Source organism: Dipodomys merriami, unplaced genomic scaffold, assembly GCF_024711535.1.
Source record: "Dipodomys merriami isolate MVZ:Mamm:240054 unplaced genomic scaffold, mDipMer1.0.p SCAF_279, whole genome shotgun sequence".
Taxonomy (NCBI): Eukaryota; Metazoa; Chordata; class Mammalia; order Rodentia; family Heteromyidae; genus Dipodomys; species Dipodomys merriami.
In genome coordinates this window covers 436051-449759 of record NW_027204259.1, presented here as the reverse complement: position 1 = coordinate 449759, position 13709 = coordinate 436051, and the positions used below count along the sequence as shown (strand labels likewise).

Sequence of the window (13709 nt, the reverse complement as noted above, 5' to 3'; positions counted from 1 at the left end):
GGGGTCTTATGTTTCTTTGAACTTGTCTTACTTAACTTAATATGTTTTTTTTCCAAGTCTTTCCATTTCCTAACAAATTGAGTGATGTCATTCTTTCAGATGGAGGCATAGAATGCATCTATTTATCTATCTATCTATCTATCTATCTATCTATCTATCTATCTATCTATCTATCTATCTATCTATCTATCTATCTATCTATCTATCTATCTATCTATCTATCTATCTATCTATCTATCCATCTATCCATCTATCCATCTATCTATCTATCTATCTATCTATCTATCTATCTATCTATCTATCTATCTATCTATCTATCTATCTATCTATCTATCTATCAAATTATCTTGATCATCAATTGAGGGGAATCAGAATTGGTTCCATACCTTATCTATCGTAAATAATGGGGCAGTAAACATAGTTGTGCTGGTAGTTTTTTTGTGGTCTTATTTGTGATCATTTGGGTGAATGCCCAAAAGTGGGATTGCTGGGTCATGGGGGGGCTTTATGTGGAGTCTTTTGAGGAACCTCCATACTGCTTTCCAAAGTGGTTGATCAAGTTTACACCCCCACCAAGGATTCGGTAGGGTTCCCTTCTGTCCACATACCCTCCAGCACATGTTGTAAAAATATGGAACACTTCAAGAATTTGCATGTCATGCTTGCACAGGGGCCATTCTAATCTTCTCTCTATTATTCCAATGTTATGTATTTCCTGCTGAATTAAGCACAGAACATTTTTTATATATGAAGTGTAATTCATTTTCTTTCTTTTTATTGTGAAAATACTGCACAGAGGAGTTACAATAACATGAACAAGATAATGAATACATTTCTTATCAAGCATTGTTGCCTCCTCTTTGTTTCCCCTTCCTCTCCCTTCCCAAACTCCCACTAGCTCTGACACCTGATCCTCCCCCACACCCATCAACGTTGTAAAGTTCGTTTTACGACATAACGACTTCTATATCTCATTGTTGCAATGGGTCCAACTGTATCCCAATTTAAATGATATTTTTTCCCTTCCCCTCCAAAAATTATACCAACATCAAATACAGTGAAAGCATTCGCTAAACCATAGGGGAATGACATACAAAGCAACATAGAAATCATCTTATAAATATATTAGAAACAATTGGATTAAAGAAAAATCATTTGAATACTTATCTTTGGGTATATTTCCCTAACATCAGCTTATCTGACCTTTCCTGTTTGACTCAGACATATACTAGTTATTGCAAATAAGGGAAACCGTGAGACCTATGTTTCTTTGGGCCTGGCTTACTTAACATACTTTTGTCCAAGTCTTGTCATTTCCTAACAAATGGGACAATGTCATTCGTTCTGATGGAGGCAAAGAATTCCCTTGTGTATATATACCACATTTTCTTGATCCATTCATCTACTGAGGGGCATCTGGGTTGGTTCCATATCTTAGCTATGGTAAATAATGCTGCGAAAACATAGTTTTTTGAGTTCTGGGCATATTTTAGACATGAGACCCTTGTCCGTTGTATGGCTAATGAAGATCTCCGAATCCGTGGGCTTTCTATTGATCTTGCTAGCTATGTCCTTTGCCATGCAGAAGCTCTGCAATTTCATGCAATCCAATAAGTCCAATTTTTTTTTGATTTGTTGTGTTTCTGGGTCTCTATTAAGAAAATTATGGGATTTGCAAGGATACTTAGAGTTTCTCCTATTCCATCCTGTAATTTTTTCAGACTGTCTGTTTTAACTCCAAGGTGTTTGGTCCATTTGGAGTTGATTCTTGTGCAGGGTGATATATAAGGATCTAGCTTTAGTTTTCTACAAGTAGTTAACCAAATGTGACAGCACATTTACTGAAAAGGCTGTCTTTCTTCTATTCTATTTTTTAGATTCCTTATCGAATATTAGATGGCTACAGGTCTGTAGGTACATTTCTGGGTTTTCAATTCTATTCCATTGGTCCTGAGGTTTGTTCTTGTGCCAGTTCCAAGCTGTTTTGTTTACTTTGGCTTTGTAGTAGATTTTGGAATTTGATATTGATATTACTCCAGCACTGTTCTTTCTGTTAAATATCGTTTTTTTCTATTCCGTGTCTTTTGTTCCATGTGAATTTTTGGATTGTCTGTTCTATTTTCTTGAAGAATGAAGTTTGAATATTAATAGGTATCACATTGTATTTGTAGATAGCCTTGGGAAGTATTGCCATTTTCATGATGTTGATCTTTCCAATCACGGAGCATGGGTGTTTTTGCCACTTTCTAAGTTCTGTTTTGATTTCCTTTTTCTGTTTTTTTAAGTTTTCATCATAGAGGTCCTTCACTTCTTTGCTAAAGTTAATTCTTAGATATTTCATTTTTTGTGAGGCTATTATGAATGGAGTTACTTTCCTATTCAAGCCACACTTTTCTCATTGTCGGCATACAGAAAAGCCATTGATTTTTGAAGGTTAATTTTATACCCCTCTACTTTGCCAAAGTTTTGAATCATCTTGAGTAATTTTGGAGTGGAGTCCATGGGATTCTTTAAATACAAATCATGTCATCTGCAAAGAGAGAGAGTTTTACTTCTTCTTTCCCTATTTAGATCCCCTTTATGTTAGCATCTTGTATTATTTCTGTAGCTAGGCATTCTAATACAAGATTGAAGAGCAGTTGAGAGAGTGGACATACTTGTCTCAGTCCTGATTTTAAAGGAATTGGCTTTAGTTTTTCACCATTGAGTATAATGGTGGCTGTAGGTTTGTCATATACAGCCTTTATTGTATTGAGGAATGTTTCATGGATTCCTAATTTTTCCAGAACCTTGATAATAAAGGGGTGTTAGATCTTGTCAAATGCTTTTTCTGCATCTATTGAAATAACCATATGGTTCTCATCCTTGTTTTTGTTGATGTGATGAATAATGTTAATTGATTTGTGAATATTGAACCAGCTTTGCATCCCTGAAATTGAATCCTGTTTGATCATGGTGTATAATTTATTGGAGTAATTGCTGAAGTCGATTTGCCAACATTTTGTTCAGAAGTTCTGCATCAATATTCATCAAAGAAATTGGTCTATAGTTCTCTTTCTTTAATGAGTCCTTTCCTGGTTTTGGGATGAGGGTGATTATGGCTTCAAAGAATGAGTTTGGTAGTGAACTTTCTCTTTCTATTTAATTGAAGAGTTGGAGGAGTATTTGTGTGAGCTCTGCTTTGAAGGCCTTGTAGAATTTTGCTGTAAAGCCATCTGATCCTGGGCTTTTCTTAGATGGGAGGTCTCTTATGGCTGTTTTTATTTTAAGGCTTGATATGGGCCTGTTAAGATGGCTTGACTCATCGTTTCAGTTTCGGCATGTCCATATTTGCTTGGAAAAGGCCTATTTCTGCAAAGTTCTCAAACTTATTAACAAAAAGTTTCGAGAAGTATTTCCATATAATGTTATCAATCTTGTTTGTTTCTGTGGTGATGTTTCCATTCTCTTCTCTGAGTTTATTTGGGTGTGTTCTCTTGTTTTTCTAATAAGATTTGCTAACCGTCTCTCACTTGTGTTAATTTTTTCGAAGAAACAACTCTTTTTTTTATTCTTTCCATGTTGTTATTGGATTTTAATTCATTTAATTCTGATTTAATTTTGATTATTTATTTCAATCTCCTGGATTGGGTTTTATCTTGCTGCTCTTTTTCAAGGATGCTTGATGTCTCATTAAATTATTGGTTTCAGATCTCTCCAGTTAGTTGATGTAGGAACTCAAATATATAAACTTGTCTCTGAGTACTCCCTTTGCTCTCTCCCAGAGGAGCTGGGAGTGTGTGTGTTCATTTTTGTTGAATATCATGACCACTTGAATTTCATTTCTAACCTCTTCCATGATCCACTGGTGGCTCAACAGTGTGTTGTTTAGCCTCCACTTGTTACAGGAATTTCTTTGGTGGCTTTAGGTGTTGAGTTATATTTTTTGCCTTCTCATCTGGGAGAATGCAAGGTATAACTTCAATATTTTAATGTTTCTTTACAAGTTTGGTTTGTGACCTAAAATGTGTTCTATTTCGGAAAATGTTCCATGTGCTGTTGGGAAGAACGTGTATGCTGATGCTGCTGGGTGGAATATTCGGTAGATTTCTGTTAAATCTAGTTGATCTATGCAATTGTTAAGGTCTGCAGTTTCTCTGTTGAGTTTTTCCCGAGTTGATCTATCTAGTGTGATAAAGTCCTGAACAATTAATGCCTTTGGATATATGTGAGATTTGAGAGAAAGTACGATTTTCTGAAACTAGACAATTCATCAAAAAGTAAGTCGTGAAATTTTAGAACCATGTACTTCTTACCTAAGCACACATTTAAGAATAAAGGCAATATTGACATGACAAAAACAAAATAAGTCCAGATATTTGTTGTTCAAGAGATGTGTAGGAGGAGAAATACAATTATCCTATACAAGCACCTGTCTTAATGGACACTGCAGCAAGTGGTAAGGTTTGTTAAAAGTTTTAATGTTTTAAATATATTTAATTTTGGGAATTTGCTTATATATGCCATAATTAGGACTGTTTGGCAGGTCATAAAACTTTTCTATAAAGTATTTAAGATTGACGGTAGTAGACATTCTACTAAGTATGTTCATTTTCAGAAACTTTACTAATGAGAAGTTGCAAAGTCTTTGTGTAAAGAAGTCAAGTGAAGAGTTAAGACTTTGTTAACTACACAGCTTATGTTAAAACTTTAGGGCTTCCTTACTTTATATTTTAGCGAGGAACAAATGATGATATAAGCCATATACAATTCATGAGATGAGTCATAAATAGTCATCTTAGTTGGTAACTTTAAAGACTACACATAGCCTATAAAACTCTTGTTGAACATCATAATCTTAGCCAGTTTTAAATATACAGGAATATGAGAAAATAGTAAAACCTAATATGTAGTACACCATCAAATACTGAAAACACTGGTAATTGTTTTGTTTTATATTTTATTAATCATTAATATTTAATAATTGGCTTTATTTATTTGTATTATTGTTTCCCTTGTTGTAATATAATACAACTTTTTGTAAGTCGTACTTTGAGAAGGTTACTGGGATGGCAAAACCATTTTTATAGGTGCATGTGAATTTATAAAGAGGAAAATTAAGAACAAAATATTTATTAAAAAATCTTCAAGTAAAGTGTGAATCAGGAGTATTGATAAATGTCCAGACCTAAAATCTTAGCCCTAGGCTGAAGCAGCGGTATTACAGAGTTGAGGCCACAAATGTGAGAGACTGTGTTTTGTTTTGTTTTATATTTTGATTTTGTTGATCATTGCGGTTGAAATCCGGGGACTGGGTGCTGTTCCTCAGCTCAAGGCTACTGCTATCACCTGAGCCACAGCACCACTTTCGTCTTTTTCTACTTATGTGGTGCTGAGGAATTAAACCAGGACCTCATGCATGCATGACAAGTAATCTACCACTGAGCGACCTTCCCAGCTCCTGAGAGACTGTTTTAAAAAATAATCTAAAAATTATTTGCTTTCTGCTTTGGGTTATATAATGAAATATATGAATATGAATATAGATCTATAGCTATATCTATCTATCTATCTATCATCTATCTATCTATCTATCTATCTATCTATCTATCTATCTATCTATCTATCTATCTATCTATCTATCTATCTATCTATAGTCTGATATGGTGCTTGAATTCTTGGCTTGGGAACTCTCCTTATGATCTTCAGCTCAAGGCGACCCCTCTACCGCTTGAGCCACAGAGCCACTTCCAGTTTTCTAGTGGTTTATTGTAGATGAGAATCTCATGGACTTTCCTGCCTGTGCTGGCTTTGAACCAAGGTCCTCAAATCTCAGCCTCCTGAGTAGCTAGAATTTCAGGCAGGAACCACAGCATCAGGCTCTTTTTATATTTTTGTGAATTGTCATACTTTGAAATTTATTTTAACTTCGGCCACTTAATCCTTTTCAAAGTCATGAAATATCTCTGAGAGTTTGCTTCTGTGAAGATTGTTTTTGCATTTATAATTTCTTCTTAGTCATTTTTATTTTTATCAAAATCACTTTATATTTTATGTTGATGTGTTATCATACATCAGATACCTTCAAATGTACATTTAGAGTCTAAAGATAGCAGTATGAATATTCTCATACAACTCTTGTTTATCTGTTATGCACTTTCATTATTATGATATTTCTCTGTCTTTTTTCTCTCTCATTCATTCTCTTTCTCTTTCTGGCTCCATGTCTTCTACTTAGAATTTCTGCTGGTCTACTATTATACTTCAGGATCCACTGATTTTGGGGGAACATGATAGGGACCATCAGTTATCCTTGCATTCTTCGAGAGTTGTAACAGTGACGTGATATTATTCTTTGCCATTCTAAATGGCAAGAATTCCCTTTCACTTTTACTACTATTATAAATTTTTTATATTTCATATAAAATATTATATATTTTATCTCATAGGAATCATTGGGACATATAAGATACTTTTAAACTGTGACCTAAATGTTCTTTTTCTTTTACAAACATCATTTTTCTTTTATTATCAGTAAGGAAATACATGTAATGAAAACAAATCTATCCTATGGAAAGTAGACCGAAGTTGTTCACAGGGATGAAGAACAAGCTAATGGGGGAAGTAAGTACAAAGGATGCCCATCATAGAGCACAGATCCTCAGAATAGTTTATCATGAACACTTTGTGAGAAGGACAAGGTGCTGGGAACTAGAGATTAAGTCACGGAACACTTCATATATATGCACTATATTTATATATGTATATTTGTATATGCCATTATATATGTACACATTTATGTTACTATATACACAAATACACACATACATTTACACTTGCATACATGCACACCTGGAGAAAGACACATAGTCACAGCCAACACAAGTTTCACTACTTGCTGAATATGCCTTAGATTGAATGTTTGGAACAAAATATGTTCAAGATGTATTTGTCTCTAAGAGTTCTTTTACCACTCCTCTTATCTCTTAAAACTGGTTGGTTTTGACAGAACTGACTTGCAAAATTCAGTACAAGTGATAGCAAGTCATTCAGAAATCTCAGTAAGTAAAGGTCATATGCTGATTCCCTGCTTCGCATGGAATGCTTGCTCTTGTAGACACTCTCAACAACCAAAGCAGCAGGAGATTATCCTGGTATAGAATAAAGTTATAAGGCTTTAAATGGCATCCTTCCTTGACCTCTTTTCCAACAGCCATCTTCATTTCCTAAGCACATGAGTGAGTCCTCAGAAGACTGGAGCTCAGGTCAACATTTAACCAACCCATGTGAAAAGTCCTATGTTAGAAATGTTGACTGAGGTATTGCTGATTTCCTGACCAAGAAAATAAGAAAAAAGTAAGTATTTTAATGTATTAAAATTTGAGAATAATTTGTAACCTGTCAAGAAATATGTATAACACAATTAAAGCAACTGACAAAAATGATGTGTGTTTCATTTATGTGCTCTTGAACTTGGCGAGTGATTTTCGGTGTGTCCACACAAGTAGAATCAGATTAAATCAAACCAGTATTTCTTCATTTAAATACATGGAAAGGATACAGATTGATCCATTGTAACAATGATATCGACAAGACACACTATCAGAGGGAGGGTGGAGGAGGGGTTGGGGAGGTGTAAATGGCAAGGATGGGAGGGGGAAAAACAAAAGAGGGCTTAAAACATTCAGTAAGAAATGTACTCATTACATGAGTTATGTAACTGTGACCCCTCTGTACAGTATCTTTACAATAAAAATATATATTAAAAAGATACAAGGAAAATTTCTGTACTTATAGGAAGTTGTATTTGTCACTCAATATCAGTAAGGTATTGGTTTTAGGACCACAGGCATAATAAAACTTTGGATACTCAAATTCTCTACATAAACACAGTATATTATTTACATTAGAATCAGCCGACAACTTTAACTGGTTTTCCTACAAATTTATAGAATAGTGTACCTATGGAAAGATATATAAATATTGCATTTTCATATTGGATTACATATCCTTTCAAGTGTTGTCTAAAATTAACCTACACTAAAATCATTGTCATTGATATCCTTCTCAAGATTGCAAATGTTTGGACTTTCAGGTGACCTTTCACAAAGCTCATACCTCAAACATAACTTTTTAGTTTGTTCATGAAATCATAGGAACATAAACATATGGCATAAAATGTTAATTACCTTTATCTGCTGTCATTAATGTAGTATAACTAATACAATTAAGTATATATCGTGATGGAAAGAAGATTCTACCTTGTAAATACATGATTGCAGGCATGTACACACACACACACACAAACGCACATGCACACACACACACACACTCACATATATTTACCACTCCAACTCGAGTTAGTTTCCTGATATTGGTTCTTAGACAATGATCTAATAATCAAACTTTCTTGCCTAGACATAAAATACATTTATAGTTCCAAATATACAAAAACACCTGATCATTAAAAAAAGGAGAATATTTAAGAGAACCACCCAGCTCCTGAGCTATCTATTCCCTGATTTCATTCATTCATGATGATGCATTTTTCATATAATATTTAAAAATATTTTTGTTTCTCTGATTAGCAAACAAAAATATGCTGTCATAAAATACAAAATGTAGGTAAAATTACTTGTTTTTAATATACCTTATCAAAGACTTCTGTTTCCTTCTTGTAGAGTGTTTCTGACATATGCCCTAATGTCTAATATTAAGTTACAAAGGACATGCCATATTCTTAATTAATTTTTCCTAAAGGTTATGCTATGGAGTTGATTCTTATTTGTTTTCTTATGCTAAATTAAATTTTGTTTTTATGTTACTTCCAAGCCATTTGAAATATCAAAAAGAACGGGAAATTCACATACTCAATGCTATAAATTTTCCTCTGTGTATTACCTGTGCTGTGTGTCAAAGAGGAGGTAGAATTTTGTGTGTTAACTTGCACTGAATTCCATAAACGCTGGAACTTCCCTCCATATTTCTTCAGTGACTCATTGATGATTTAGCAATGTGTTATTCAGTCTCTGTGAGTTTCGCAATTTTCTGTGATGCCTTTTGATGTTGAGATCTAATTTGGTCCCATCGTGGTCTGACAGGATACAAGGAATAACTTCATTTTTATTTTTGAATTTCACATATTTTCCTTGTGATCTACGATATGATCTATTTTGGACAACATTCCATGGGCTGCTGAGAGAAATATATATTGTGAAACTGCTAGGTAAAATATTCTGTAGATATCTGTTAGGTATAGCTTGTCAATGCAGTTATTTAGTTCTGAAGTTTTTTGCTAAGTTTTGACCTGGATATCCTGTCCAGAGGTAAGAATGATGTGTTCAAGCAATCAACAATGTGTTTGGATATATGCATGTTTTTATGTCAATTCGCATTTGTTTGATGAATTTGGGATCTCTAGGATTCAGGGCACTGATGTTTAGAATTGTTATATCCCCAGATAGATAGTTCTCTTTATCAATATTTAATGTCCTTCTTTGTCTCTTTTTACTTTCATACCACTTGAATTTAAAACCTATTTTATCCAATATTAGTATGGCTACTGTGGCCTGTTTACGAAGTCCATTTTTAATTTGTAATGGTGATGTACAGAATTGTTACAATTACATGTCAGATAATGAGCACATTTCTTTTTGAACAGTGGCACGTCTTCCCTAATGTTCTCCCAGTTTTTCCCTTCCAACCTCCCTCCCCCACAAGTTGTATAGTTCATTTTCAATGTAGTGTCTATTGAGTTGCACTGCTGCATTTGTTGACTCTTTGTCCCACTATGTCTGTGTTCCCTATTGCCCTTTCCAAACTGACATATAAGACCTAAGGTGTAGAAATAGAAAACAGCAACAGAAGGCAGAAGGGTAAAAGCAAAATAATAAATAAAACCTTACATATCCATTTCTGGAGATCATTTGGATGAACATTATTTTATATGATAATATTCATATAGCTATTGATCCTTTGTGATCCTCTCCAAAGGGCATCCTCCTTAGATCTTAGTGTGTAAATGTTTAGAATCCTATATAATTTATCATGTCCAAGTGTAATGGTTTCTCCTTTACCGTCCAAGTGTGTTTACTTGTAGAATTAGAGGCACATTCTAATACAACAAATGAGGGAAATCAGGCAACCTATATTTCTCTGAGTCTGTTTTTCTTCACTTAATTAAGTTTGCTCCAAGTCTTTCCATTTCCTTATAAATGGTGTAATATCATTCTTTCTGGATCCACAGAATTTCATCAAACCGAAAATTTTCTTCATGGCAAAGGAAAAAGTTAGGTAAATATATAGAAGAGAACAGAATAGAAGAAGATTATAACTACCTAATCATCAGATAAGGGTTTTCATACATATCCCATATTTAAAGATAAAAAATTAAACCCAACGAAAATAAACCTTAAAATAAACAAGAACCCCGTAAATATATGGGATAAACACTTAAAGAGAAACTTCTCAGAAGAAAACAGACAAATAGACATATCTCTCTCCATAAAAGAAATGCAAATCCAAACAACACTGAGATTCATCTCACCCCTGTTACAATGTCCTTTGAAAAAATAAACAATCACAGATACTGATAGAGATGTCGACCAAAGGAAACTCTATTAAACTGTTGGTAGGAATGTAATATTCTTCATGCAGTTTGGAAAACACCATGGAAGTTGCTCACTAAACTGAATAGAGAGCTACTTATGACCCAGCAATTCCATTTACAGGCATTTATCCAATAGAGCAGAAATAAAGCCACACTGAAGCTGCCAGCATAATCATGTTCATTGTTGCATTATTTTCTGTAGCCAAAATATGGAATCAACTCAGATGCCTCTCATTGTAAAAAGGGATCAAGAATTTATACATATAGATAGATAGATAGATAGATAGATTGATAGATATAGATAGATAGATAGATGATAGATAGATAGATAGATAGATAGATAGATAGATAGATAGATAGATATGTGTAACTTTATATATATTTTATTTTATTGAATCCTGCTTACAAGTGTGTATGTATGTTTATATACATATATATACATACAAACATACAGCTATACATACATAATGTACTTCTGTTCATCCATCAGAAAGAATAATTTTTCCCCATTCTTAACGAAAGTGAAAGACAAAATACTGATGTTAAGTGAAATAAACTAGACCAAGAGAAACTTAGGTTACATGATTTTCCTCATTTGTGGTACACAGAAAGTGCCTATAAATGTAAAAGTAAACATACTAGATGGTATGCAAGGATGTACAAATAAATTATCTGAAGTGTCAGAGTCCATGGAGAGTGAAAATACAATAATTCTCTTAAAAGACTAAGTCAAAGCCCAACAAATTAAATACCAGTAAATGTTTACAGGAGAGGACAGTGGAGGAAAAGTGAGAGGGGTAGGAAATTGAAGGGAAAAAGGATAGAATACAGGCAAGAATCCCTTGTATAGTTCCCAGAATTGAAATACACAAAGGAAAGGGTAGTGAGAAATGGGGTGAAGATTTTGAAGTGGTAACACAATTCTAAGTGCACTGTACACATAAACTGCTTTGTTAAATGGCAAGTAATTCCATATAAATATTATCAAGGGATACTTAATCAGGGGTAAAAGCAAACATTTGTGGAATGACATTCTCTTTAATAAGTGGTGATAAGGTAGACCATATGGGGGGGAATTAAAAAGTGAACATTGACTTAAACATAATTTATTCAAATGTTATCTTCAAGCAGGATTAAAATGTGGCATATAAAACAAAAAGAGTGATGTAAATGTAAAGCAAAGAAAGTTGTCTTGACAATTTTGGAGATGAAGCACTCTTAAATTTGGCATTAAAATTACAGGAAAGGAAAACTTGATATAGCAGAACTCAATACCAGTATAAAATAATTTTGTCTGTGAAAACTCATATGCAAGTACTGAATAGAAGTTGGAAGTTGGGGGCTCATGTATCTCATCCTAGCTATTTGGGAGTCTGTGATTTGTGTATTGCTGTTTGAATGCAGCCCACAAAATAAACTCCCTGAGAATCTTACATCTGATAAACAGCAAAAAAGCTAGAAGTGGGGCATGACTCAAATGGTAAATTGTTAACAAATTGCAAGAAATCTCAGGGACCATGAGTTCACACCCCAGGAGCATACATTCATATACAAAATTAATAGTGATGATGATGATGATGATGATGGTGATGATGATGATGATGATTATGATGAAGGGTACCCAGTGTCAAGGACAAAATATTTGCAAATCCTGTACCTAAAGAATGCCTCAAATCTAGACTCTGTATAGAACTCTCAAAACTTAATGTTAAAAAGAACACCAAGGGCTGGGAAGGTGGTTCAGTGGTAGAGTGCTTGCCTTGCAAGCCAGAGGCCCTGGGTTCGATTCCTTAGCACCACATAAGCAAAAAGAAAAAATCGGATGTGGCGCTGTGGCTCAAGTGGTAGAGCGCTAGCCTTGAGCTGAAGAGCTGAGGGACAGCACCCAGACCCAGAGTTCAGGGCCCATGACTGGATCCCCCCCCCCAAAAAAAAAAAACGAACACCAAGTATAAACCAACAAAATACATGTTGTGAAAAATAAACACAAAAGAAGAATCATCAGTCATCAAATAAATGCACATTAAAACTAAAATGACATCATAAGACATGTATGAATATTACTTCACATAATACAATAATGACCATACTAAACGCTATCAAGAAACTGGATCCTGGCAGGAATGTCAAATGGGAAAGACACTCCTGAAAATGTTTGACAGGTTCCTAGAATGAAGAATATGCAAATACCCACAGTATAGCCCAGGGATTGAGCTCTTCAGGCTTTGTCTCATAGAAATAAAATGTAACATTCACCCAAAGGCCAAAACACAGAGGATTATAGCAGCATTATGTACTCTAGTCGAAGAAATGGAAATCAATTCAAGCTTTCTTCAAGTGAATGGGAAATGAATTGTGCAACATTCTCTAATAACAGAAACAAAAGGCAACTCGAGAGAATACAACATAATATTAAAGCATAAAATAACTGGGAATAATCTACCACAGATTTGAATTCAATATTAAAAGCTTAGTTACTACATGATCAAGAAGTCGGAAAGAAAAAAAATATGTTGTTTGCCAAGATGAAAGAGGTTTGGGATGGGAGAACGAGAAGTAGTGGGGTTAATAATAAAAAGGGAAGCATGAGACAGACTTATTTTTGGTAAAGAAACGTATCTGTAAATATGGTATATTCATATAGAGTTGATTAAAATTATATTGGACTTAATATGTTTAGAAAATAATTAAAATAACTGAAGTATTCATAAGGTACTTGTGAAATATTAGTGTCCCACTTGTGATATCATACTAGAAATATCAAAATAAATTGGAAAAGTATTCAAAAGATTTCTCTGTGTTCTTATAAGATCATAAAGATCCATACTAACCTTAATAAAACTTAATGAAATATAGAAAACAGAAGTTACATTGAAAAATGGGGACCAAGCTTGAAATATACCTTGATAATTGTAAGGCAGAGATTTAGAAGTCTGATATCAGAGCCAGTTCTGACAAAAGAAAATTCATGAGAAACTACAAAAACAAAGAAAGCTAGATATAGGGTAATTTCCCTGTTATCTCACATTTGTGGAAGCCATAGGAAAGAGATCTTTGCTTAAGGGAGGCTTGGCCTGAAAAATAATATAAAGTGATTAAAGCCTTAGCAATGTCAAGCACC

The 13709-nt window shown here is 34.0% G+C and overlaps 1 non-coding gene across 1 annotated transcript; it reads right to left on the bottom strand.

Moving 5' to 3' along the window:
* Window positions 1-625: 625 nt before the first annotated feature.
* Window positions 626-735, bottom strand: LOC138837921 (U6 spliceosomal RNA). Its single transcript, XR_011375505.1, has one exon. It is a non-coding gene; the product is annotated as a U6 spliceosomal RNA (small nuclear RNA).
* Window positions 736-13709: the final 12974 nt, after the last annotated feature.